The sequence below is a fragment of the Aulonocara stuartgranti genome, assembly GCF_965226115.1.
Source record: "Aulonocara stuartgranti genome assembly, chromosome: 23".
Taxonomy (NCBI): domain Eukaryota; kingdom Metazoa; phylum Chordata; class Actinopteri; order Cichliformes; family Cichlidae; genus Aulonocara; species Aulonocara stuartgranti.
Window position 1 is genome coordinate 17,471,935 of NC_138958.1, and position 25,811 is coordinate 17,497,745.

At 42.6% G+C, this 25,811-nt stretch overlaps 1 protein-coding gene across 1 annotated transcript in view; it reads left to right on the top strand.

The window, feature by feature from the left end:
- Positions 1–10,818: 10,818 nt before the first annotated feature.
- LOC309700548 (tumor necrosis factor receptor superfamily member 14-like) overlaps positions 10,819–25,811 on the top strand; it is a gene marked incomplete at its 3' end in the record, with an annotated part of 137,911 nt that continues 122,918 nt past the window's right edge. The window contains exons 1-3 of the mRNA XM_082524147.1: positions 10,819–11,097; positions 13,782–13,888; positions 23,262–23,404. The remainder of the gene's footprint in view (positions 11,098–13,781; positions 13,889–23,261; positions 23,405–25,811) is intronic.

The window sequence follows — 25,811 nt, forward strand, 5'->3', positions numbered from 1 at the left end:
TTCCTCTGGGAAATTCGATCTACATTTCAGATCTTGTTAGCCTGCACTTACCCACTCGATCTCTGTGCTCCTCCAGTCAGATGGTTTTATCAGTTCCACGCTCCCAGCTCAAATCTAGAGGTGACAGGGCTTTCTCCATTGCCGCCCCGAGACTCTGGAATAGTCTTCCCCCCTTCATAAAATTCTCTTCATCCTTGGAAGTCTTTAAATCGAATCTCAAGACCTACTTATTTTCCAAGGCTTTCGGATCTCTTTGATATCTTTTTTTATTCTGTCTATTTGGTCTCATATCTTATTGGATGGTGTTGTATGTGTATATACGCTATGTTCACATTTGTGTGCTTTTGTGTGAATAAGATAAGATAAGATAAGATAAGATAAGATAAAACTTTATTAATCCCTGGGGTGGGTTCCTCTGGGAAATTCGGTTTCCAAAAGCACAGCACCGACAGAAGTAACAGAGTTCTCTTCTCTGCTAGCCATTGGGGCGGGGGGGCTGGGAGGAGATGTTAGCTGTCCGATTGGCCTCCCTGCTGCTGCGGAGCCTGGGACGGTCTGCTTGCCTCCACCACGGGGGGAAGGGTAACATCTCTTGGATCTGGGTTCTGTTTCCCCCTCTGGGGGCGAGGGTACCTGGACCCGGGGTATAGAGTATGTTTGGGGAGTGTGATTGTGTGTACATGTCCATTTATGTCAATCCTTACGTTGGGTGAGTGCTGAGTGTTTGTATATGTGTGCATGAGGGTGGGAATGCATGTTTGTGTCTGTGTGTGCCTGTTTGTCTGTGTCTATCTGTGCCTGTTTGTCTGTGTCTTAGACTCCACCTCTCTGGGAACTCCCAGGCCCTCTAAGGCCTATCTCCCCTCACCACACTCCCTGCCAGTGACTGATGCCCTCAGGGGTCGGTGCATTGGTTGTTCTTGGTGTCCGGGACTGGGCACTCAGGTATGTACCGGCTCACTCCCGGTGGCTACCTGGCGGGGCCTGGCGCCTGTTGCTCGGTCAGACCTTGGGCCTCCGGCCTCTGGGCCTGTGGCTCGGTTCACTCTGGCACAGCTGGCTGCCGGCAGAGCCGGCGGGCACGCCGGTGCAGCCCCCTCTAGCTTCTCCTCGGTGGCTACTGGGTGACGCCTCGTCTGGGGATCCTCAGCCCTTCCCATGAGGGTGGCACGGATGCCCCTCCGGTGGTCCTCCTTGGGCTCTTGCACTCTGAGGCCTCTGGATGTCTGGGGCCTGGATCTCCTCCATGCCTGCTTCATGCCCTGGGGGACGGGGCTATGGCTCGTGTCGTGGTTCGAATTTTGAGGAAGAGACATACGACTGAAAGTCCATAGTGGGTCAACACAAATGATTTCATTAAAACACATATATGTGGTGAAAATGGGCTCTGCAAAACATCAGGCTCCATCTCCCGCCTGACAATAGGTGGGTGTAATATTTATACTTATGATGACCAGTAACTCCAGCGAGGACATATTCTAAAAAGGAACCGCTACTTCCTACTTCCTACTTGTCTAGACTTAGACAACACTTGCAATCAGTTTACCCAGACAGGCTATGTGTCTGTGTCGTTAATCTAAGTGCATGACCTCCCTCTACGTCATCTGTTACCAGGCAAACTCCACAGCACAGGGCACACGGCCTTTATTTCCTTTCTTAAACACTCATAGAAAATGTATGTTAAATTGTATATATATAAGCAATCCTTCCAGCTTGAACTTTGCTCCATTGATCGGCCAGACATCGCGCTGCCCGTAGCTTCAAACCATTAATTAACTTGACCGAGCTTCAACCCTTTAATTATGCAATATATGTATAACACGATTACAGTTGCACCTGCAATGAAAGATTATTATGTGCTTATGCTAACACCTGAAATACAGACTTTAATATAACATCACCAGTTTCAATAAATGTGTCAATGAAATGACAATAATGATAAATCATAAATGATGCAACAGTAATAATAAGGATTATGAATAGTAACATAGATTATGAATGTAAAATAATATTTCATCTCCACACTCGCTACATCCTCTTGCAGACCATTACATGTGGAAACCATTTGAATACTAGCGCGCTGATCCACACAGGTATGCACAAGGATGTTCACTGCTCGTAGACTTAAATTACACCTTTCTTGGCTGCTACTTCAAAGCACATTGTGCGCTGTCTGTCCTGCGTGCTGCACAACAACATTGAATATTTAGTATTTACTGCTGTTTACACTTAGCTAGATTAATGCGATGGTGTTGTGTTTAGTATGTTGCTTTGGGGTTTTTTTTGCTTGTTTTCTATTCTTCTTCTCTCAACAGGTGATCCAGGAGATTTTTTTTCTCCCCCCCTTCTCACTGTCCCTCTCCCCTTCTGTTTTTCTTTTCCTTCCTCTTTCTCTCTCCCTTTCCTATCCCTCACTCATGTCTGTCCCGTCTGTAACATCTGAAAATAAAATATAATAAATAATAAAAACAAAGGTTGATCAAATGGACCAATACGGCAATGCCACGATGATCCATTTGGCAAAGTAAATCCATTGGGTATCCTTGTTGGTCTTCAGACAACAATTCTGATGGCTAAAGAACCAAATGGGACAGGCAAAAAAAAAAAAAAAGAAGTTACAGAGTTACAGAATATTATATATATATATATATATACACACACACACACATATAAATACAGAGACAAATATAAATAAAATATACGAAGGGGATAAATAGAATAAATAGGAATAAAAATAAAAATACAAGTGAATTGCACATTTCAATTATTGAGGTCTATTGCACCATTGACTATTAACAAAAGTATTGCACAAAAGGTATTGCACAGTGAAGTAAAGAGGCACTACAGCTTAGTTGTTCCCCCCTCCTTTGTCCTCCTGTTTCCCCTCCCTCTCCCCTCCAGAGAGGAGTTAAACAGTTTGATGGCGTGTGGGACAAAGGAGTTTTTAAGTCTGTTAGTTTTTGTCTTGGGGAGAAGCAACCTGTCACTGAACAGACTCTTCTGGTTGTTAATGGCCGTGTGCAGAGGATGCCCAGCATTGTTCATAATGTCCAGCAGTTTTTTTAGTGTCCTTTTCTCTGCCACTGTCACCAGAGTGTCCAGCTTCATGCCGACCACAGAGCTAGCCCTCCTGATCAGTTTCTCCAGCCTGGATGAGTCCTTCTTTGCTGTGCTGCTCCCCCAGCACACCACAGCATAGAAAAGTACTCCAGCAACCACTGACTGGTAAAACATCCTCAGGAGCTTCCTGCAGATGTTAAAAGACCTCAGCCTCCTGAGGAAGTACAGTCGGCTTTGGGCTTTTTTATACAGGTGCTCTGTGTTGCATGACCAGTCCAGTTTATTGTCCACCCACAGCCCGAGGTACTTGTACTTGTTGACCACCTCCACCTCCTCCCCCTCTATCTGAACCGGCAGTGGACCTTCTCTGGACCTCCCGAAGTCCACAACCAGTTCCTTAGTCTTTGAGGTGTTGAGTTGCAGGTAGTTTGTGTGACTCCATGCGACAAAGTTCCTCACCAGACTTCTGTACTCCTCTTCCTGATCATCCCAGATACACCCCATGATGGCTGTGTCATCTGCAAACTTCTGAATATGGCATAATTCAGAGTTGTAGCAGAAGTCAGAGGTGTACAGGGTGAAGAGAAGAGGGGACAGCACAGTTCCCTGTGGTGCTCCTGTGCTGCTGGCCACAGTGTCAGACGAATGTGTACAGTTTTGTATATGTATGTGCATATTTGCATGTACATTATATGCTATATACTCTTACATGTCTTACAATTCTTTTTTTTTTAAATGTTTTCTTTCTATTTTAATTCTTTTATTATATTATCCCTTTGTTCAGCACTTTGGCCGACACTTGATGTCTTTTAAATGTGCTATATAAATAAAGATGACTTGCCTTGACTTAGTAATGGAACATGTGATCAACTCTTCTGGATTGATTTCAATGTGACAAACTGGAATACATCCATCCACTTCCCAGTGTTTCTGGACCAACTCCCAGGGAAGAACCACTCCATGTGCTACAAACAAGAGAAAGGTAACAGACCCCTTGGAAACACCACAAACTGTGACCAAACTGCAGGCCACCGAGAGGGCGCCCCTGTGAATATGAGTGGACCTTCTAACGGCACGTACTGGGTGCAAGGAATGGCCTGGCTATGTGGACAACGGGCATATTTCATACTGCCCCCAGGCTGGACAGGAACATGTGCTCCTATATTCCTGTCAGACCACACTTTCAGGATGACCGCAGTAAACACCACTTCTACAGCACGCTGGAAAAGAAGATCAACGTTCCCTAAACTTCATCCACATGACCCGATATGGGGAAGCAAAGTACCCAAGGAATTCAAACTGTGGACTACCGGACGGAAAGTACTCCACACATTGTTCCCCTGGGTGGGAATCGGAAAAAACATGCTGAGGATCGAAACTCTGGACTACCGCTTTGGACTCCTCTTGAACGCTTCGTGCAAGATCAACGAACAGCAGAATAAGGAAATCAATGCATTACGGATCGCAGTGATGCAACATCGAGTAGCTTTGGACATGATACTAGCAGAGAAAGGGGGACTTTGCGTCCTCTTCAACAACGTCTGCTGCACTTACATACCAGACAAAGTACACTCATCAAACATGACTGGCGCCCTGAACGCCTTGAGACGGATCCAGCAGGCCAAAAATCAGGACTATGTACGTGATACAAGTGACTGGTTTTCTTGGCTTTACACTGGCTCCTGGCTACAGGTGCTAAAAAGACTACTACTGCCTTTTCACTGTGCAATACTTTTTGTTAATAACCAATGGTGCAATAGACTTCAATGCTTGAAATACTTGAAATACTTGCAATTCCCTTGTATTCTTATTTATTCTATTTATCCCTTTTGTACACTCTTATTTATATGTCTCTGTATTTATATATGTGTATATATAGTATTCTGCTCACATTCTGTAACTTCTGTCGGTGCTGTGCTATTTGGAAACCAAATTTTACAGTTAATAGGATTAATACAGTTCTATCTTATCTTACTCATCGGAGTTGGAGTATTTTTACTTTTATTTTGTGTTTTTGGAACATGTATCCTGCCATGTCTAAAACTCATGATTAACCGCATAATCGTTTCCACTGTAGCTGCATACGTAGCCGTGACAAATGATGATGATGATGACCCCGACCTGCTGGAATGTGAAGACTTTGTGTGATTAATGATGATGTGACAGAAAATGTACAACAAGATGTTACATACTGATATCTCACTTAAAAGTTATACTGACAACAGGAGGGAATGTTAAGGGAAAATTGTACTTAGTAGTCAGTATAAGCTTTTAATGATATAAGTTTACATGTGATAGAATACTGCATGATGACCTTTTCCCTGCTTAGAACTGATTGTCCTTTATAAAACGTGTTCTGATATTTCTATCTGAATCTTCCCACAGCGATAGTAAGAAGTTGAACAAGCAGTTCTGACCTCGCACACACACACACGCACAATCACATACGCACATGCTCACGTATCAGCATTCCACTTAACAAATATTTTCATTTTCCTTCTGTATAAATAAAAGACAAGTGCAAGAACAGGGCGCTGATCACAGGGCCCCACTCTCTGATGTGAGCGCTCTGTGAAACGCCCTTGCAAGTTAAAACTGCAGCGTCTGTGTGTGTCTTCACTCTTAGACTCTCAGCTGAAGAAGAGTCATTTAGAATAAATCTCTTGACAACTGTTAGGGAGTTTTTATTGTTTTATTTGATTATGCTTCAAATGTTATGTTATACATATTTCACCAGACACAGTTTTCTGTAGAAACAGGAAGCTGACCCTGTGACTCTGTGTACATTTACCGCAAGAGACCAGTACAGAAATACACATCCGCAGAAGTTGACTTGCATTATATTATTCTTAGAAATTGACTTGTGACACACACACACACACACACAGCTTACACACAGACAGCATCAGGACCTGCGTAACAGGAAATGTGATTATATTTGCATATTGACGATGTAACCTATAAAAATAAACGAATGCTCCAGTTCGTGGTGACTCTCTGTCTGAGTTTCACCCGTGCTGCACGTTATTAGTAACAAGTGTCTCAGTGTTGTTTATTCACCTGACCGTTTGTTAACTGTAAACCACTGACAACAACAGTACACTCGTACTGATCAATACCAGTTCAACATCAGGTACCAATATCATCCATATTTGGATTGCTCCGCCCCCACTACTGCTCACCTGCGTGGCCCTAAACTGCAGAGTTTAGGAGAGTGAAGATCTGCTCACGTGGGTAACAACAGCAAGACCTGGAGGGGCGTGATTGGGAGGAACGGCCTCCCCGATCTGAACCCGAGTGGTGTTTTGTTATTGGACTTCTGTGCAAATCACAGTTTGGTCATAACAAACACCTTGTTCGAACATAAGAGTGTCCATAAGTGCATGTGGCACCAGGACACCCTAGGCCGCAGGTCGATGATCGATTTTGTGATCGTATCACCAGACCTGCGACCATATGTTCTGGCCACTCAGGTAAAGAGAGGGACTGAGCTGTCAACTGATCACCACCTGGTGGTGAGTTGGATCAGGTGGCGGGGGAGGACTCTCGACAGACCTGGTGCACCTAAACGCATAGTGAGGGTGTGCTGGGAACGTTTAGCAGAGGCCCCAGTCCGCGAGATCTTCAACACACACCTCCAGCAGAGCTTCAACAGCATTCCGAGGGAGACTGGGGACATTGAGTCAGCATGGACCATGTTCAGCGTCTCCATTGCCGAAGCTGCTGCATTGAGCTGTGGCCGCAAGGTGGTTGGTGCCTGCCTCTGTGGTAATCCCCGAAACAAATGGTGGACACCAGAGGTGAAGGGAGCCACCAGGCTGAAGAAGGAGTCCTATCGGGCTTGGTTAGCCTGTGGGACAGGTATCGACAGGCCAAGCGGAATGCAGCTCGGGCAGTGGCTGAAGCAAAAACTCGGGTGTGGGAGGAGTGCAGAGAGACCATGGAAAAAGACTTTCGGACTGCCTCGAAGAGATTCTGGCAAACCATCAGACGTCTCAGGAGGGGAAAGCGGTGCTCTACCTGCACTGTATGTACTGCTGACGGAGCGCTGCTGACTTCGACTGAGAAAATTGTCAGGCGGTGGAAGGAATACTTCGAGGACCTCTTTAATGGGGCGACCGTGGCTCAGGGGGTTGGGAATCGCATCTGTAACCAGAAGGTCGCCGGTTCGATCCCTGGGCTCTCTGTCCTGGTCGTTGTGTCCCTGGGCAAGACACTTTACCCTACTTGCCTACTGGTGTTGGCCAGAGGGGCCGATGGCGCGATATGGCAGCCTCGCTTCTGTCAGTCTGCCCCAGGGCAGCTGTAGCTACAACCGTAGCTTGCCTCCACCAGTGTATGAATGTGAGAGTGAATGAATAGTGGCATTGTAAAGCGCTTTGGGTGCCTTGAAAAGCGCTATATAAATCCAATCCATTATTATTATTATTATTTAATCCCACTGACACGTCTTCCGAGGAGGAAGCAGAGTCTGGGGATGAGGGGAATGACCCGCCAATTTCTGGAGGCGAGGTCACTAAGGCAGTTAAACAACTCCTTGGTGGCAGAGCCCCTGGTGTTAATGAGGTCCGCCCCGAGTTCCTGAAGGCTCTGGACGTTGTAGGGCTGTCCTGGTTGACACACCTCTACAATGTTGCGTGGAGATCAGGGCAGTACCCCTGGACTGGCAGACCGGGGTGGTGGTCCCCATCTTTAAGAAGGGGGACCGGAGAGTGTGTTCCAACTACAGGGGGATCACACTCCTCAGCCTCCCTGGGAAAGTCTATGCCAGGGTGCTGGAAAGGAGAGTTAGTCCGCTAGTCGAACCTCAGATACAGGAGAAACAATGCGGTTTTTTGTCCTGGTCACAGAACACTGGACCAGCTCTTTATCCTCTCAAGGATACTTGAGGGTGCATGGGAGCTTGCCCAACCAGTCTACATGTGTTTTGTGGACTTGGAGAAGGCATTCGACCGTGTCCCTTGGGGTGTCCTGTGGGAGGTGCTCCGGGAGTATGGGGTGTCTGGCCCATTGCTATGGGCCATTCGATCCCTATACAACTGTTGCAAGAGCTTGGTTCGCATTGCCGGCAATAAGACGGATTCGTTCCCGGTGGGCTCCGCCAGGGCTGCCCTTTGTCACCGATTCTGTTCATAATTTTTATGGACAGGATTTCTAGGCGCAGCCAAGTGGTGGAGGGCTTTCACTTCGGTGGCCTCAGAATCTCATCTCTGCTTTTCGTGGATGATGGGGTGCTGTTGGCTTCATCGGGTGAAGGCCTCCAGCTTGCACTGGAACGGTTCGCAGCCGAGTGTGAAGCAGCGGGAATGAGGATCAGCACCTCCAAATCTGAGGCCATTGTTCTCAGCAGAGCGTTCTCACTCCCGAGGCGTAACATGTCGACGTTTTGTCACATCCCGCGGCGTTCCTGAGGAACGCGAAAGGAGACCTTCGGCGTTCTTATGGTACGCGGCGGGTTATGGCTGGAATCCAGTGCAATGACGCTCCCGCGGTAATAGACGTTCCAGCCCTGTATTCCAGCCCTAAACCTAACCTTATCCCTAGCCCTGACCATAACCTTATTCCTGACCTTAACCAGGACTTTAATGGTGTTAAATAGCGTGTTTCTAAGTGATTTGAAGAAAAAGAGCGAACATGTGTAGATTCAGTCCAGACAGTTCTCATATTTCCTCTTTTTTCTGAGGTCGTCATTTAGGAACGTGGTGGGTAGCCGAAAACGTAATATGGTGACGATTTGTCACCTAGCGTAAAATGTTACGCTTTGGGAGTGAGAATGTGTTGCTCTTAGCCGGAAAAGGGTGGAGTGCCCACTCTGGGTTGGGGATGAGTTCCTGCCCCAAGTGGAGGAGTTCAAGTATCTCGGGGTATTGTTCGCGAGTGATGGGAGAAGGGAGCCGGAGATCGACAGACGGATTGGGGCTGCAGCTGCAGTAATGCAGACGCTGCACCGGTCCGTCGTGGTGAAGAGAGAGCTGAGTGTAAAAGCGAAGCTCTCAATTTACCGGTTGAGCTATGTCCCTACCCTCACCTATGGCCACGAGCTGTGGGTAGTGACCGAAAGAACGAGATCGCGGATACAAGCGGCAGAAATTAGCTTCCTCCGAAGGGTGGCTGGCCTCTCCCCTAGAGATAGGGTGAGAAGTTCGGCAATTCGGGAGGGGCTCAGAGTAGAGCCGCTGCTCCTCCATATCGAAAGGAGCCAGCTGAGGTGGTTCGGGCATCTGACAAAGATGCCTCCTGGGCACCTCCTGGGTGAGGTGTTCCGGGCATGTCCCACTGGGAGGAGGCCCCGGGGCAGACCCAGGACACGCTGGAGAGATTATATCTCTCGGCTGGCCTGAGAACTCCTTGGTGTTCCCCCGGATAAGCTGGAGGAGGTGGCTGGGGAGAGGGAGGTCTGGGCTTCTCTGCTTAGGCTGCTGCCCCTGCAACCTGGCCCCAGATAAAGTGATCTGGTTTCCACAGAAGCGCTGGACTCATCCCTGCATGACTTAATTTAAAGTACAGCTTTGTGTTAGGAGGATCAAAGTCTCAGAGCTCATCATCACTACATCATCATCATTATTATTGTTATTATTATTATTATAAATATGTATGTTTATAGTGTGTTAATGTGTGTGTGAATGGGTGGATGACTGGTTGTGTAAAGCGCTTTGGGGTCCTTAGGGACTAGTAAAGTGCTATACAAATACAGGCCATTTACCATTTATTCCGACACAGAGCTCAAAGAGATTTTAGAAACAGTCAGTTTTGAGTCTGAACATAACTCTCCTCGCGTGTTCCTGTGTTTTTATTCCTGACGTTGTTTCTGATTCTTTCACACGAGACAACAAGGCTCAATAATAAAGTTTGTTATTACTATTATTATTATTGTGAAGGTGGAGCATTCATACAGCACTCTGTACTCTGTCAGTGATAATTTTTACATCATGGAGACCAGAGCATGAGGATGAAGATCTATACGTGATAACAGGAGGGTAATCAGAGGAAAACAAGACACAGCTGACCTGACTCATGTGACCAGATAAGAGGAAGCAAAAGTGAAAGCAAGACACCCGTGATGTATAAGTATAAAGATAAGTGGATAAACACACATAAAGGAAACATAAAAAGTGAACAAACAGAGGATAAAGACATGAAATAAAGACCAGCAGGAAGTCTTCAAAGAGGTGTCATAGAATCAAATGGGCTGGAGCTGTGGCAGCCTTTAGGATCTTTTACTCAGTTTAATTATCTTTCAAATCTCCTTTTCAGTCTGACGATCAAATATTGAGGAAGGAGTAATTTGGACTTTTGGACTTTGGATGTAAATTTTTGTAGATCATTCAGTGTTTTTATGACCAGAATCTGACCTTTAACAGTCAAATGGAAACAGAAAGTAAAAATGTGTCTGTTTGATCTTAAGTTAACAAATCATCTGAAATCCCCTGGTTATTAGTTATTCTCTGAAATAATTTCAAAATAAAAGACTTTATGGTAGGCCTGTTCACATGCATGATAGAAGTTATACAGGGATATAAACAAAATATAGTTTTATAGTAAGTGTTATGATATAGTCTGCCACTCATCACTTTACACAGTATTTAACATCTTCATTGGTAACTCGAAGGACATAAATATAAGATAAGTTACACTACTATGCCCTCTGTTTGTCAAATTTAAAAGAGAATTCATTGCAAAAACATGAGAAATAATTCAATCTAAGGCAGAGATCAGCGGACTGTTTACCACAGACAGAGCTCTTTAGCTCCTCCCTCCTCCTCCTTTATCGCCCTTTAGAAACTCTGTGTAGCTGGCAGTGTGAAGGTTTCACACTGTTAGTCCTAATTTACTTGTGATATAGTTGGGATTCCTGCATTAAAAGTAGAGTGTAGCTATGTGGGTTGTGCTGCTGTAGTCTGTAGAATAGAAAAAGATCTGGATACAAAGCGGTGTCAGTACAGTAACAGTGGAAAAACAGGCTTGGATTCTCCCAGATCTTCTCTTCCTGGATACCGCTGATTTACAGCTTCCCAAATACAGCTTCTAACCTACTCGGTGAGTACTAATGTGGACACAGTAGTGTTGTATACTACTGTGCTGTATACTACTGTGCTGTTTGAACTGCTGCTCTGATCATGTGATACCAGAGCCTGTATAAACCAGTGGACTGTGGAGGGTTAGAGTGATATCCAAACACTGAAACGGGTCAGACCTGTCTGTTTGTGTCAGTGCTAGTAAATCTGTTTAGACTTGAAGAGATTAAAATTAAGTGTCTGGAAGGTTTTGTGTGAGCTCATTGTGAAACCTAGCCCCACCCTATTATTTGATTTCCTGCGGTCAGATGGCCCTGGATGTGAGTGGGCCTTAAGGTGTCTGGGAAGGGATCTCAAAACTGGATTATAGATGGCAGACAGTTGGTGTCGTAAACCCCCGCCTCTGTTCAAAGATGGTCGTTCACAGTGGACATAGATGCCTTCTTTTAGTCCTCTTTCAAACCATCTGTCCTCTCTGTCCAAAATGTGAACATTGGCATACTCGAAAGAGTGACCAACTCCTTCCAACCTCTAGAACACAAACCTGGAGTAATCAGGACCATACATCACCAGGCAGAGAATGTTCCCTCTAAGCCTGAAGGGAAAAAGACAGGGTTATATGTAAAAGAAAGAAATGACCTGACTGCAAATATCTGTATTACTCTGCATTATTGAATCGACATTATAATCAATCCAGTCCTTGTTTGCCACATGAATTGTCTTCACAGAAGTATTATCTTGCATATGTTGAAATATCTCAGGGTGGCGTGGTGGTTAGCCCCCCACAATCCTGATAGTGATAAGCAGAAGAGAATAGATGGGTGTTGCAATTTCAGCTGTCCTATTGGCCAAATTTCTTTAAAAAATAAATGTTTCATGTGTAAATAAAAGACAGATATAAGACAACCTGCAAGAACTTGATTGAGGCTTTTACCTTGTGATGTTGTTAACATGTCAAAATGACTTGATATCATTCAGTCATTTTAAAAGCAGATGCTTATCTGTGCTTTCATTTTCTTTTTTTAAGTTTCTAGTTTGTTTCTTTTATATTTCTGTGTACCGTATTTTCCACACTATAAGGCACACTTAAAATCAAGTTAATGAGCAGCAGGAGACGAATAGATCGCAGGTACATGGGCCAAGGGTGGGAACCTGTAATGAGTTCCGGCCTGGCAGTACAGTACATACACACATTTATTTTATTAAATAGTTATCCCACTTTTTAAATGACTAAAATCTATGACTAATTGAATTTGTAGGAGTGCTGATGCTTATTTAAATATCCTGAGGTCCAGGTTTGCTTACTGAATCAGTGTATTTAGTCTTGTTCTTGATTCAGAATCAAAATCAGAATACTTTATTTAACTGAATTAAATAATACAATTAATTACAAAGGTACAAAATAGATCTAAATAGATCTAATTATAAATATCCCACTATATTACACAAATATATCTGGTTAACACTGTGGTGTCCCTCTGATCTGTAGAGCATGTGCAAAAGGGTGTAACTATTGCAGTGGTTACTGTGCATTAGATGGAGGAGCTGTAAAGACATAACCACAGGCACTCTCCGCCTCTCCACTACCACCCTGAGGTTGTCCAGCTCACCCCCCACAACATTACTGGTCTTGTGATCAATTTATTGAGTCTGTTGGCATCTGTGACCCTCAACCTGCTGTCCCAACATGCAACAGCAAAGAGGAGAGCACAGGCCACAACAGACTTATAAAAAACCTGAGCATTGTCTGAAAGATGTTAAAAGACCTCAGAGATGACTCTGGCCCTGTAAAGTGCAGTTGTTTTTTTTAACCCAATCCGGTTCATTAGCTATGTGTACTCCAAGGTATTTATAGTCCTCCACAACGTCCACATCAACTCTCTGGATTGAAACCAGGGGTCAAAGTTTTCCTGGTCTACCTAAAGTCCACAATCAATTCCTTGGTCTTTGTTATGTTGAGCTGCAGATGATTCTGCTCGCACCACGTGGCAAAGGAGTCAGCAAGTCAGGAGTCAGAAGGACTGAGAGATGAGTGGGCATGGGAAGTGTGGGGATGGGGAGCTTCAGTGATGATGTGTGAGGACTCAGCAGGGGGACACACTTACTGTTGATATTTGTAAAAGTGCAGGATTTCTGCTGAGCATGGAGTTCTTCCATAACACTGAATACAGACTGGAAAACCAGATTAATGTAACATTACAACCTCAGAGAAGAAGAAGCTTTAAATATTTTTAATCACTCTAATCCATAAATACTGATGGTTTAAAGTAATGGTTTTAAAGGTTGTTGTTACAGAAAGAGGAAACTTTTTCTTCTACTTCCTTCATTTAAATAAGGAAGTGTGATTTATTTAAAAACATTTTTGGATGGGGAGTTTGCCAAAGAGTAAAATCTAAATAGCATAAGATGAGTCCTTTTTCCAAAAAGTACAAACTGATGTTATAAATTAAGATAGTATTCCCCAAAAGGTTGATTCTGTTCATCTGGACGTTTTCAATGGGAGAAACGTTTCGTCACTCATCCAAGTGACGTCGTCAGTCTCAGGTGACTGCAGGTTTCCTTAACCTTATAAACAGTACATTTGCACAATGACTGAAACCAGCCCACTGATGAGATGTGGGCTGTGAAGTCAATTTATTATCATTAACATGCAACTTGTTATGACAATGTCATTAAGGTAATAATGTTTTTTGTTTTGTTCATTAGCTCGCTGATGGAAGCTGGAAAATTTAAATTCTGCACCTACAAAGAAGATAAACTTCAGGACGCCTAAATGAGAGGATGTGTGATGTGAGATAAAATTCCTCACAAAGGTAAAACTTTTGAGTGTTTTTTGATTCAGTTTAATACAATTTTATTTGTGCCAAATCACAACAGCAGTCACCTCATATTTTAAGGTAGACCCTACAATACTAAAAAAACAGTGATCTTGTAAGTTTTATCAAGAAAACCACAATCAAATGTAATCAATATTACAATAGTTGAGAAGTAGAGATTAGTGGATCTAATAAGTTTTGTTTTCCACACAAAGACTGATCACACAGGTCAGACAGGTAAGACTTGCTGAGCAGCAGAGTTCTGCCCTCAGAGACGACTTTCTTATTGAAACTAGTGGTTTGGAACATTTAGTGTTTTATCAATAATGAGATTAAAGTTAAAGGCACATTTAGAGTTCTTATCTTGTAGATGATTCTTCCAACCACAGTCTACACATGATCTGACAAACATTCCTTCAGCCCTACGTTAGTATATCTCAAGTTCTGCACAAGTTGCAGTTGTCACACATTTGCAAATGTGCCCCAGCTTCTGCCGTAAAATGCTGTTGTACAGGTGTCAAGGCTGTTTGTGGCATGAGAAATTTGCAAACGTGTTGCAGAAGAAGCTGTAAGTAGTTCTAGCTGTCAATATATGACAAGCACTTTAAGCAAAAGCTTACGTAAGAAAAAAGTCAGAGTGAAACTGAAAGTATTTATCAGCCGGGAAAGTCCCTGATATTCCCACTGGTTGTTTGTGAAATATTTTCAAAATTAACCCTTTCATGAATGAATTATGACAACCTCAATCAGGATTTTTTTTTCTTAAGTATCTTTATTCTTCTTTAGGCATAAAAAAAAGATTTTTGAACTTCATTTTTAAACATGTACTTTTCAAAGAGGTTTTTACATGTCCACTTAGGTGGAAACATACTGACCAGTGGGTGGCAGGGTATGGAGTGACACATCAGTGTCCAGTGTAGTGGTTTATGTGCAAGTATACCATCAACACTGACACAAATACAAGAAAACAGCCTTTGAATAGCTGTCCACTGTAGTGACCACTCTGCGTGAAAGGGTTAAAGACTTCTTGGTAGGACACTGCAGGTTATTGTAGAGCTGAAGCTCAACACTCTTCCACCCTGCACAATACTGTTGTTAAAGCCGATGCTCAGCTTTCATTGAATGTAACTGTAATCTGTACTCTGGGAGATTTACAGTAGTGTCAAGGTGATGTAGCTGTGTGGTGCTGCTGTAACCTATAAAGAGAGCTGAAAGAGAAACCACCTTCACCTGAGTGACCCGCTTCACTCTTTATGATCCGAATCATGTTCATTACCTCTTTTTTTTTTTTTGTTCATCACCTCTGAAAGACTCTTGAACCTCCATTAGTGTCTCCTGTCCTGCTACACACTGTCCTGCATCATGTAAATGGCCTAAATGGCCTGTATTTATATAGCGCTTTACTAGTCCCTAAGGACCCCAAAGCGCTTTACATATCCAGTCATCCACCCATTCACACACACATTCACACACTGGTGATGGCAAGCTACATTGTAGCCACAGCCACCCTGGGGCGCACTGACAGAGGCGAGGCTGCCGGACACTGGCGCCACCGGGCCCTCTGACCACCACCAGTAGGCAACGGGTGAGGTGTCTTGCCCAAGGACACAACGACCGAGACTGTCCAAGCCGGGGCTCGAACCGGCAACCTTCCGATTACAAGGCGAACTCCCAACTCTTGAGCCACGATCGCCCCAACCCTGCTGATCACAGCTGCAGCAAACAGTACAACAAGATTTAGAGGCAAAGCTCTTCAGATAGTGCAGGTACTGGTCCGAACCCCCTGACCCTAACACACTGTCCAACAACAGATCCACTTTCACAGAGCTTTCTCCCAGAAACCCACCAAATTATCAGAGACAGTTTAACAGTGAGGCTCTGCCCTCTCTGTCACTTCCACGTCTTCTTAAAGTCAAAGAGTTCTTTTAATTAATGGCATGAAACTGGCTTTAACATGAGTTGTAAAATCTTGGGGTTGATATTGTTACAACATCACCTTCATCACCAACTATGCCACCATCGAACTGAAACAACATAAAATTCAATGAGATAGTGAGATGGGTGAAATAGAGATAAAAAAAAAAAAAAGATCTATACAACATTAAAAACATACCTGGCCCATGCTTAGAGGCAGAAATGAGCACTTTACAGATACTTTTTGGAACACTGGAACTCCATCTGACTTAAGCTTGAAGTACGCGCAGTACGCGTACTACGTACGGTGCGTACTATGAGTACGAGAAGTGCGGAAGTGAGAGGCTTGTGAAATGGGACGGTCTAGCCTTCGTCGCGCTGTTCAGGTTGCCTAGCAATCATAGAGAGAAAGAAAAAGAGAGAGTGTGCAGGACAGACAGACAGGTGACAGTCTCAGGTGTATACACTGCTACAAACAGCACAAGAGAAGGAGGATTTCGTGTTTGTGTTATTACGAGTGCTAAACAAGAAGAGTTCCCAGATGGTACAGTGGACACATGTGTGACTCCTGTGATTAAAGCATCTTTCTTTCAGCTTAACGAGTGAACCGTCAGCTCGTTCAAACACACGTTAAAGTCTGTTTGGCTCGACACCAGCGAACAGAGGCAGCAATATAACATAGCTAACATTAACAGTGCTTTGAATCCTGCTTGTGCCGTGATATTCAGGACTGCAAACCGAGCAGCATCACTGACTTTCAGCCAGTTGTGTTTGTGGATATATGACTGACTTTAATTATCCATAAAATCATCACATTCTCTGTAAGATTAAGGTCGACTATTGAACAGCGTATATTTTAAAATAAAGGCTTTAAAACCAAGTTAACGCTGAAAGTACAAACATCACTAATGTCACATAACTTTAAAACATTACTGTTGGCCACATGTAGGCAAAGTTACGTGACATTAGTTACAGTGGGGCAAAAAAGTATTTAGTCAGCCACCGATTGTGCAAATTCCGCCACCTAAAATGATGACAGAGGTCAGTAATTTGCACCAGAGGTACACTTCAACTGCGAGAGACAGAATGTGAAAGAAAAATCCATGAATCCACATGGTAGGATTTGTAAAGAATTTATTCGTAAATTAGGGTGGAAAATAAGTATTTGGTCAATAACAAAAATACAACTCAATACTTTGTAACATAACCTTTGTTGGCAATAACAGAGGTCAAACGTTTACTATAGGTCTTTACCAGGTTTGCACACACAGTAGCTGGTATTTTGGCCCATTCCTCCATGCAGATCTTCTCGAGAGCAGTGATGTTTTGGGGCTGTCGCCGAGCAGCACGGACTTTCAACTCCCGCCACAGATTTTCTATGGGGTTGAGGTCTGGAGACTGGCTAGGCCACTCCAGGACTTTCAAATGCTTCTTACGGAGCCACTCCTTTGTTGCCTGGGCGGTGTGTTTTGGATCATTGTCATGTTGGAAGACCCAGCCTCGTTTCATCTTCAAAGTTCTCACTGATGGAAGGAGGTTTTGGCTCAAAATCTCACGATACATGGCCCCATTCATTCTGTCCTTAACACGGATCAGTTGTCCTGTCCCCTTGGCAGAAAAACAGCCCCATAGCATGATGTTTCCACCCCCATGCTTCACAGTAGGTATGGTGTTCTTGGGATGCAACTCAGTATTCTTCTTCCTCCAAACACCACGAGTTGAGTTTATACCAAAAAGTTCTACTTTGGTTTCATCTGACCACATGACATTCTCCCAATCCTCTGCTGTATCATCCATGTGCTCTCTGGCAAGCTTCAGAGTGGCCTGGACATGCACTGGCTTCAGCAGCGGAACACGTCTGGCACTGCGGGATTTGATTCCCTGCCGTTGTAGTGTGTTACTGATGGTGACCTTTGTTACTTTGGTCCCAGCTCTCTGCAGGTCATTCACCAGGTCCCCCCGTGTGGTTCTGGGATCTTTGCTCACCGTTCTCATGATCATTTTGACCCCACGGGATGAGATCTTGCGTGGAGCCCCAGATCGAGGGAGATTATCAGTGGTCTTGTATGTCTTCCATTTTCTGATGATTGCTCCCACAGTTGATTTTTTCACACCAAGCTGCTTGCCTATTGTAGATTCACTCTTCCCAGTCTGGTGCAGGTCTACAATACTTTTCCTGGTTTCCTTCGAAAGCTCTTTGGTCTTGGCCATGGCGGAGTTTGGAGTCTGACTGTTTGAGGCTGTGAACAGGTGTCTTTTATACAGATGATGAGTTCAAACAGGTGCCATTCATACAGGTAACGAGTGGGGGACAGAAAAGCTTCTTACAGAAGACGTTACAGGTCTGTGAGAGCCAGAGATTTTCCTTGTTTGAGGTGACCAAATACTTATTTTCCACCCTAATTTACGAATAAATTCTTTACAAATCCTACCATGTGAATTCATGGATTTTTTTTTTCACATTCTGTCTCTCACAGTTGAAGTGTACCTCTGGTGCAAATTACTGACCTCTGTCATCATTTTAGGTGGGGGAACTTGCACAATCGGTGGCTGACTAAATACTTTTTTGCCCCACTGTATGTACATTGTACACTGCACTGTTAATGTTAGCTATGTTATATTGCTGCCTCTGTTCGGTGGTACTTACACAGGTGCACCAGTGGAACCAACATGCAGTACAATAGTTCCTACATGAGAATTTCCACAATAAATGACCTAAGAACAAATAAAATGTGCGAAGTGCAAAACAAAATAAATCAGCTAAAAGTATTGCAGTAAAACTGTGTTTTAGCAGAGGCAGAAGAGCTAGATGATGACACACAGGTGGGAAGGGTTGAATTTGAAGGGTTTATATGAATTCTGAGACTGTAATATGAAAGCAGCTTTCTCACCTGTTTACTGTTAAACTGAAGGCAACACTGTTATGTGCACACACCTGAACTAAAGTGTGCAAATGTGAAAAGGGATGACTACATCTGCAAAGGTTTCATCCTAGAATCCAGAGGCGGAGCCAGACATTTGATACACCCGGGGCTTAGCCCTAAAGGGTAGTATGCATGTGGGATTGGGGGGAGGGGGTGAATGAGAGATTTATTAGGCTGTGCTTTCAGTTTTTTCAAAAAAAGAATAGCTTCATATAGGAAAAAATATATATCACATATGCACTACATCTTAAACTCTTTTTTTAGTTAAGCAGCAGAACAAAATCAGGGTTGTATCAAGACACAGGGACTAAACCCCAATTCAACCAGACCCAGAACTGATCAGGAATTAAAACAGGACTACTTTAGGACTTAACCAAGACAGGACCAGGATCAAAACACTCAAAATCATCATAGACCTGCACTACACTTATTTTTTAATTCTACCAAAGTACACTATTTAGATTCAGAAAAGTTTATATAATTATTTAGCCTTGTTGTGCAAACAAGCCTGCATAACTTAATAAATATAGAATTTGAAAAATAGCAAACATAAAAAGAAACACTAGGTACGAGATACATGTTCTGATGAGTTTTGGCAAACGACCATTTGATTAACATGTGTGTCTCACCTGCTCTTGTTCCTTCTCTGTTCTGTCCTCATTCTCCATCTCCCTCTCTCTCCCTCTCTGTTCCTCTCTCTCCCTCTTTGTGCTGACAGTCAAGCCAAACACCAACATCATCAAATATACAGTTGAAACCAGATATTTACACACTCTTCAGATCAAAACACAAACACTTATTTTAATTGTAACAAATCTGACTAAATGTTATTTTTTTAGATTGATAAATATAAAAAACACATTGGTTAAATGTAAGAGTAAAGAGATAAATTGTCTGTATTTCTTAATTGCAAATGGCACCAAATTGTATTCAAAACTGAGCCACACTTATGGAGCTCCACGATTCTTTTCCTGGTGTTTTGGTTGATATCTCTTGATTTTCCCATGTCAAAGAAACAGGCTCTGTGTTTTGCCTTATATGCATCCACAGGTGTGCCACCAATTTACTCACATGGACTCTACTAACCTATCAGAAGCTTCTTCAGCTCAGAATGGAATCGTCTGGAGTTTTCTTATTAATTAACAATAAGCTTAGTGTATATGTACTCCTAAATTTGATGAAAGTGATAAAAAATAGACAGCTCTGTCTCTCTTTATTCTGACATTTAACTAATTCAAAAGATATTTCAATATTTATTTAACCAAAACAAAACAAGTTTACTCTAAATTGATGTTGTACAGTAAAAAATGTTCTTGTGTTTTGTGTATGTAAATATCTGATTTAAACTGTGAATATACTGCTGTGTATTGAAATTCCTCTTGTTTTGCACAGAAATATACTGAACAACATACAAAGCATAATATATAAAATAACATTTACCAGAGTTTTTTCTTTGAAAGAAGCTCCTTATGTCCATTCTTGTATATCAGTGCATTACTGAAACCGATTTATTTAGCCGTGGAGGGTAACAACAGAAAATATGAAATAAACACACATGTAAGCTAAGACTCTCTAAAAAAACAGCATTGTTGTTGTTCGGCTTTTCATTTCTCCATTTGTTGATTCACTTGAAGAACAAGTAACGTAATATGGGTCAAGTGATCAGTTTGATATCAATCTCTCGTGATACACCGTCATGTTTACATTATTTGTACATAGAGCTGGGCGATATGAGATTTTTTCATATCACGATATGTTTTTTTCATTTCAGGCGATAACGATATCTATCACGATATAAGCCAAATAACTATATTTGTAAGATTTAAATGTGCCGTTGCTCACAAGTAAAATGTGAAATAATCAGCAGCTTGTTTTTAAATATTTATTTCCCATAATAAGTTCAACAGGGTAGATGTACTTAAGGAACATGAGACTTTTTCAGATAAATAAAGGCAAATATTGCAAACTACACAAAAGGCAGCCGCTAAAGCGTTTAAGTTTCAAAATAGAACAAATGAAACAGACTAAATTGTCAATTCCACTTAGAAATAAAGTATTAATTCTAAAAATAAATCTTAGTTTGTTTTACAGAAGAACAGACAAAACTGACTAACTTTTGTCAATATCAAATAAACTGAGAACTAAAAGGAAATTCTCAATCTCTCCTTGTTGTATAGCTGAGCTTTTCAAACAGTTTTAACAGTTACTTTAGTCTGACAAAAGCCGAATGATGAATTAGCGCTTCCAGTCAGAGACTGAGGCTACGTCCACACGTACACGGGTATTTTTGAAAACGGAGATTTTCCGTTTTAAAAAATAATCCCGTCCACACGTAAAGGCAGAAATGAAGGAAAACGCTGCTATGAACATGCCAAAGCAGCAGGTGGCGCTAGATTCCTAACCGTGCAGAAATGTTGGCCAATCAGAAGTCTAGAAGCCTCGGTGGGAAAAAGTAAACAAAGCTGGGGCATAGAAGCAGAACAGAGTCGTATGTGTGGACGGACAGTAACTGTGTGTATATGTAAGCATTTAAACACTGCAGAGAGTACAATTAACAGTGCACGCTACTCCTTCACACTACGGAACTTCTATGGCTCTTCCGTTCGACAATCTCTCCGGCATTGGAACCATCATCTGTTTTCTCTTCGGTCACGCTCGGTTGATTTTTCTAGTCGGCACATTCATTTCCTCCATTATGCGCTGGCTCCATTACCCGCTGGCTGCTTCCCAAACAAACACACGTGCGGCTTGGCACTTGTGCTGTACGTAACAAGTCACACGACGTGACGCTGCGGCTGTGATTGGTTCGGCTCTGCGCTACTTAATTTGGATTGGCTGACCTTTTTTTTTTAAATTTATTTTTTTTTTTATAGAGGACAAGAGCGGCGAGGTCTATCGCGATAGCTTAATTTCTCTATCGAGTAAAAGTTATATCGCGATACATATCGTTATCGTTCTATCGCCCAGCTCTAGTTTCATGCATCGGTTAAAACACTCGACTCCAGCTACATGACGCACAGCTGGAAACACTTCCCGCAACACGAGCTGCCCGAGATTCACAGAATTTACACAAAATGTTACATTTTTGTGATTTATTTCGTTATCGGGACGATAGAATTCTTATATCGGGATATGAGATTTTGGTCATATCGCACAGCCCTAGTTTGAAGCTTTGTAAGATCACAAAAGATGCAGGAATAAGTAGTAGGATTTAAGAGTGTAATAACGGACTGAAACAGAAGATGGCAGCACTGCATGTACAAAGAAGAAGAAGCTGTGTCCCAGAATTCATAGCGCAGCCCAGCTCAGTTTCCAACAACGGCGGCAGCTAGTTAGTTTTAATATTACTCTTATTATTCTTTCTGGGTCACAAAATAAATGTTTAACATATTTTCAGGCGAGAATGTAGCTGTGTAAACCTCAAATATCTGCTCAGTTTATCAAGACACCACATATTTTCAAAAGCGCTCCGACGTTTTCGGAGACGTCTGTTACCCACCAGCTCGATAGCTCAATGGCAAGGCTCACTAGAGCCCGTGAGAACACCGGACTCCCAGCAAATTATTTTCAAACCCACCGCCGTCTTTCGCTACTCAGGTTAATCATATATAAGTCACTTAGATAACTTAAAAATGTTATTGTTTGGCTTTTTTTTTTAGTATTTTATTTGTTCCTGAGTAAATCGGTTTGGCTGAGATTAAAGTTATAGTTTTTACACAGTTGACTAAACGTCAAGCAGACAGCTGATTATTAGAAGTGTGAGATGCTCGAGAATATACTCCGGTGTCCCGTTATATTTTAGATAGCAAGGAGTTTATTAAACTTCACCGAAACAATCTGCAAATTTCATTAAAATGTAATAAACTATCATCTTGTCTTTATTTTTAGTTAGCACATACCTTAAACACTTAAAGCTGTAAGCTAATGATAGTTATATAAGAGCAGATGCATGCTGGTGCAATAAGCTGTACGCTGTACGTCCAATGAATGCATGATCTGATTAGTCGACTAATCGCAAAAATAATCAGTGACTAGTCGACTATCAAAATAATCGTTTGTGGCAGCCCTAGTTCATATCCATTTAAGTGAGAATGTGCTCAGAGTTTAAATATGTGGGAACAGTTTTTGATTCAAAGCTGAAGATGCGGGCTTCAAAGGGAACCAGTGCCTTTCATGTTTGAGGTCATGATTGAACAGTAAGTAAGAGACTGGGCAAAAATGGAGTATTCACATAAAAAACCACTGCAACAAAACAAAGGTTCAGGTCACATCTGCCAACAAACATTTGGATTTTCCTGGGATTTTGTGATGTCCACACATCAGTTTATGTCCTGAGGCTCAAGAGCACTTGGGCAGCAGCACAATGATACAAAACACTGCAACAAGTCCACATCTGAATGGCATAAAAAACAAAATAAAGGTTTTGACGCGACTGTATAAAGATCTGGACTTTGGATTCAGACTCAATCATAGCTTTGTTTCTTTGAGGGTTCCGTGATGCTCAAAACTATTATTATTTTCTGTGTTTCCAGGTGTTGTCCAGCTGTTCTTCCTGTTAGACCTCCATCATCCCAAATTTTAGGGACACCCTTTCTTCTTTTGGACCAAGGAAACTTTGAACCTGTCAGATCAGATGTCTTCAAGAAGCAAACCTGTGAATGCTGCCGTATTTCTGGTAAAATATTTACAGGAAGTTACACCTTACCTGGCTCAGAAGGACACCTCTGCTGGTTGCTGTCGTCTTCGACATGATGCTCCTTGTGCTCTTTGTTAGTCAAATTAAAGTGTACAGTAACAGAATGCCGCCACATGCAGAAACCTTTGGGTAATGTAATCTCTTATCACCAAATTTTTCTGACCGACTATCTCTAGTGTGGATACAACTTTTATGATCCAAAGTTTGGGAACAAGAATAATTGGTCTGAAAGTTGTATTTGTTTTTTTTTAAATGGTCCACTGACCCAATTTTTTTTTCATTGAAATCTGAGGCCATGTTTGAACATGAATATCTAAAAAAGTATTAAAGATAAAACCCTGAAAAAATTGACTGATCTTTCTCCCTTTCGAAATGAATCAGGTTGTGTAATTTGGGTAAGTTAGATGGAATACTGTTTGAGTATCGGATAATATTAAAATATAAAAAAAATACAAAGTAAAGTCTGTTTCTTCTTATCTGGATGCTCTTTGCTAGTCTGTAAGCATTGGATGATCAAGTTAACCCTTTTTAAAACATTTTCTGTCTCCTCAGATAATTCTGATGACACTCCTCAGGAGCGTCTGTCTCTCATGTCATCCAGGACAGTATGAGATAGGAGATAAATGCTGTCGAAAGTGTCTTGCAGGTATGAACCAACTAAATCAAGAATAAGGATGGGAATTGAGAACTGGTTCTTGTAGAGAACCACTTCCACATCATCGCTCGATCCTTATCAACATAAATGCCTATTAAAAAAATGTAAGTTTTGAATGGACTTGTTTTTGTTTTCATCAGGAAGTCGATTGGAAACTCACTGCACTCTGGACAGAGATACTTTATGTTTTCCCTGCGTGGATGGAACCTACACTGATAAACCCAATAGACTGGATCGATGTACTCCGTGTACAAGCTGTCACTCAGGTACAGTTATCCTAAAGGCTCATATTTTATCCAGTCACAACAAAATCAGATCATATGTTCTGCCCATTTTATATCAGATAAAGCCATTGAGGTAGGTCTTTATCCATTAATCTATGAATTCAAAATGATGTTTTTCCTAGCTAAGCTCACAGTGAACTGCATGTCAAGCTGAAATTGTTGGACCCAGATAGACTTTGTGGTGATAAGGTAGTGCGTGTATGGTGTTGCATGTCTTTTCCAGGGTTAGGGTTAGAACCTATGTGACATGGGAGGTGTTAAATTAGGAGTGGGAAATAAATTCACCTAGTCCAGTAACCCCCCCCCCCCCCCCTCCGCGAACCGCAACCTTATTGTGGTGGAGGGGTTTGTGCGTCCCATGGATCCCAGGGGCTATGTTATCCAGAGGCCTCTGCCTGCTTGTAGGGTCTCCCATGGAAATTGTCCCTGGGTGAGGGACCAGACAAAGAGCGATTCAGAAGACCGCTATGAGAAGCCCATCGAGGGAACAGTTCACCCTGTCCAGGATAGGGTTACCGGTGCTCTGCTCTAGAGCCAGGCCCGGGGAGTGTGCCCAAGAGCGAGCGTCTGGTGGCTGGGCCTTAATCCATTGACCCTGGCCGGGCACAGCCCGAAAAAGGGACATGGACCCATCCTCCTGCAGGCCCACCACCTGCAGGAGGTGCCGTAGGGGTCGAGTGCATTGTGTGCCGGGTGGTGGCCTGGAGTGGAGGCCCTGGTGGACCAATCCCCGGTTACCAAGACTGATAATTGGGACATGGAATGTCACCTCTCTGGTGGGGAAGGAACCTGAGTTAGTGCACGAGGTTGAGAGGTACCAGCTGGATATACCTCAATGCACAGCTTGGGCTTTGGAACCAGTCTCCTGGAGGGGGGCTGGACTCTGTCTCAGTCTGGAGTTGCCCCTGGTGAGAGCCAACGGGCTGGAGTAGGTATAAGGTGAAGGGGAAAACCTGCAGTCAGTTGAGACTGAAGAAATCACTCGGATGAGTGACGAAACATTTCTCCCATTGTAAATGTCCAGATGAACAGAATCAAGATTTGGGGGAATTCTACCTTAATTTCTAACATCAGTTTGTACTTTTTTGGAAAAAGGACTTATCTTACATAATTTAGATTATACTCTTTGCCAAATTCCTGTCCAGAAATAGATCAGGGCAATATGACCAAAAATATTTATCACAATATATGATAACGGTAACTGACGATATAATTGACACTAGACAAAATACTTTACAACTCCACAACTTTATTAGTGCAAAAAACAATCAAACATCAATGTATTTTCACTTAAACAAGCAGCTGTTTTTTATGCGCATTAAAGTTATATAAAAACTTAACAGTGCAAATGCAAATTCCTTGCTGACAGTTTAACCAAAAGGCATTTCCAGTGAAAATTGGCTGACATATCCTGAGCATAACCATGTATAATATCCACAAAACTTAA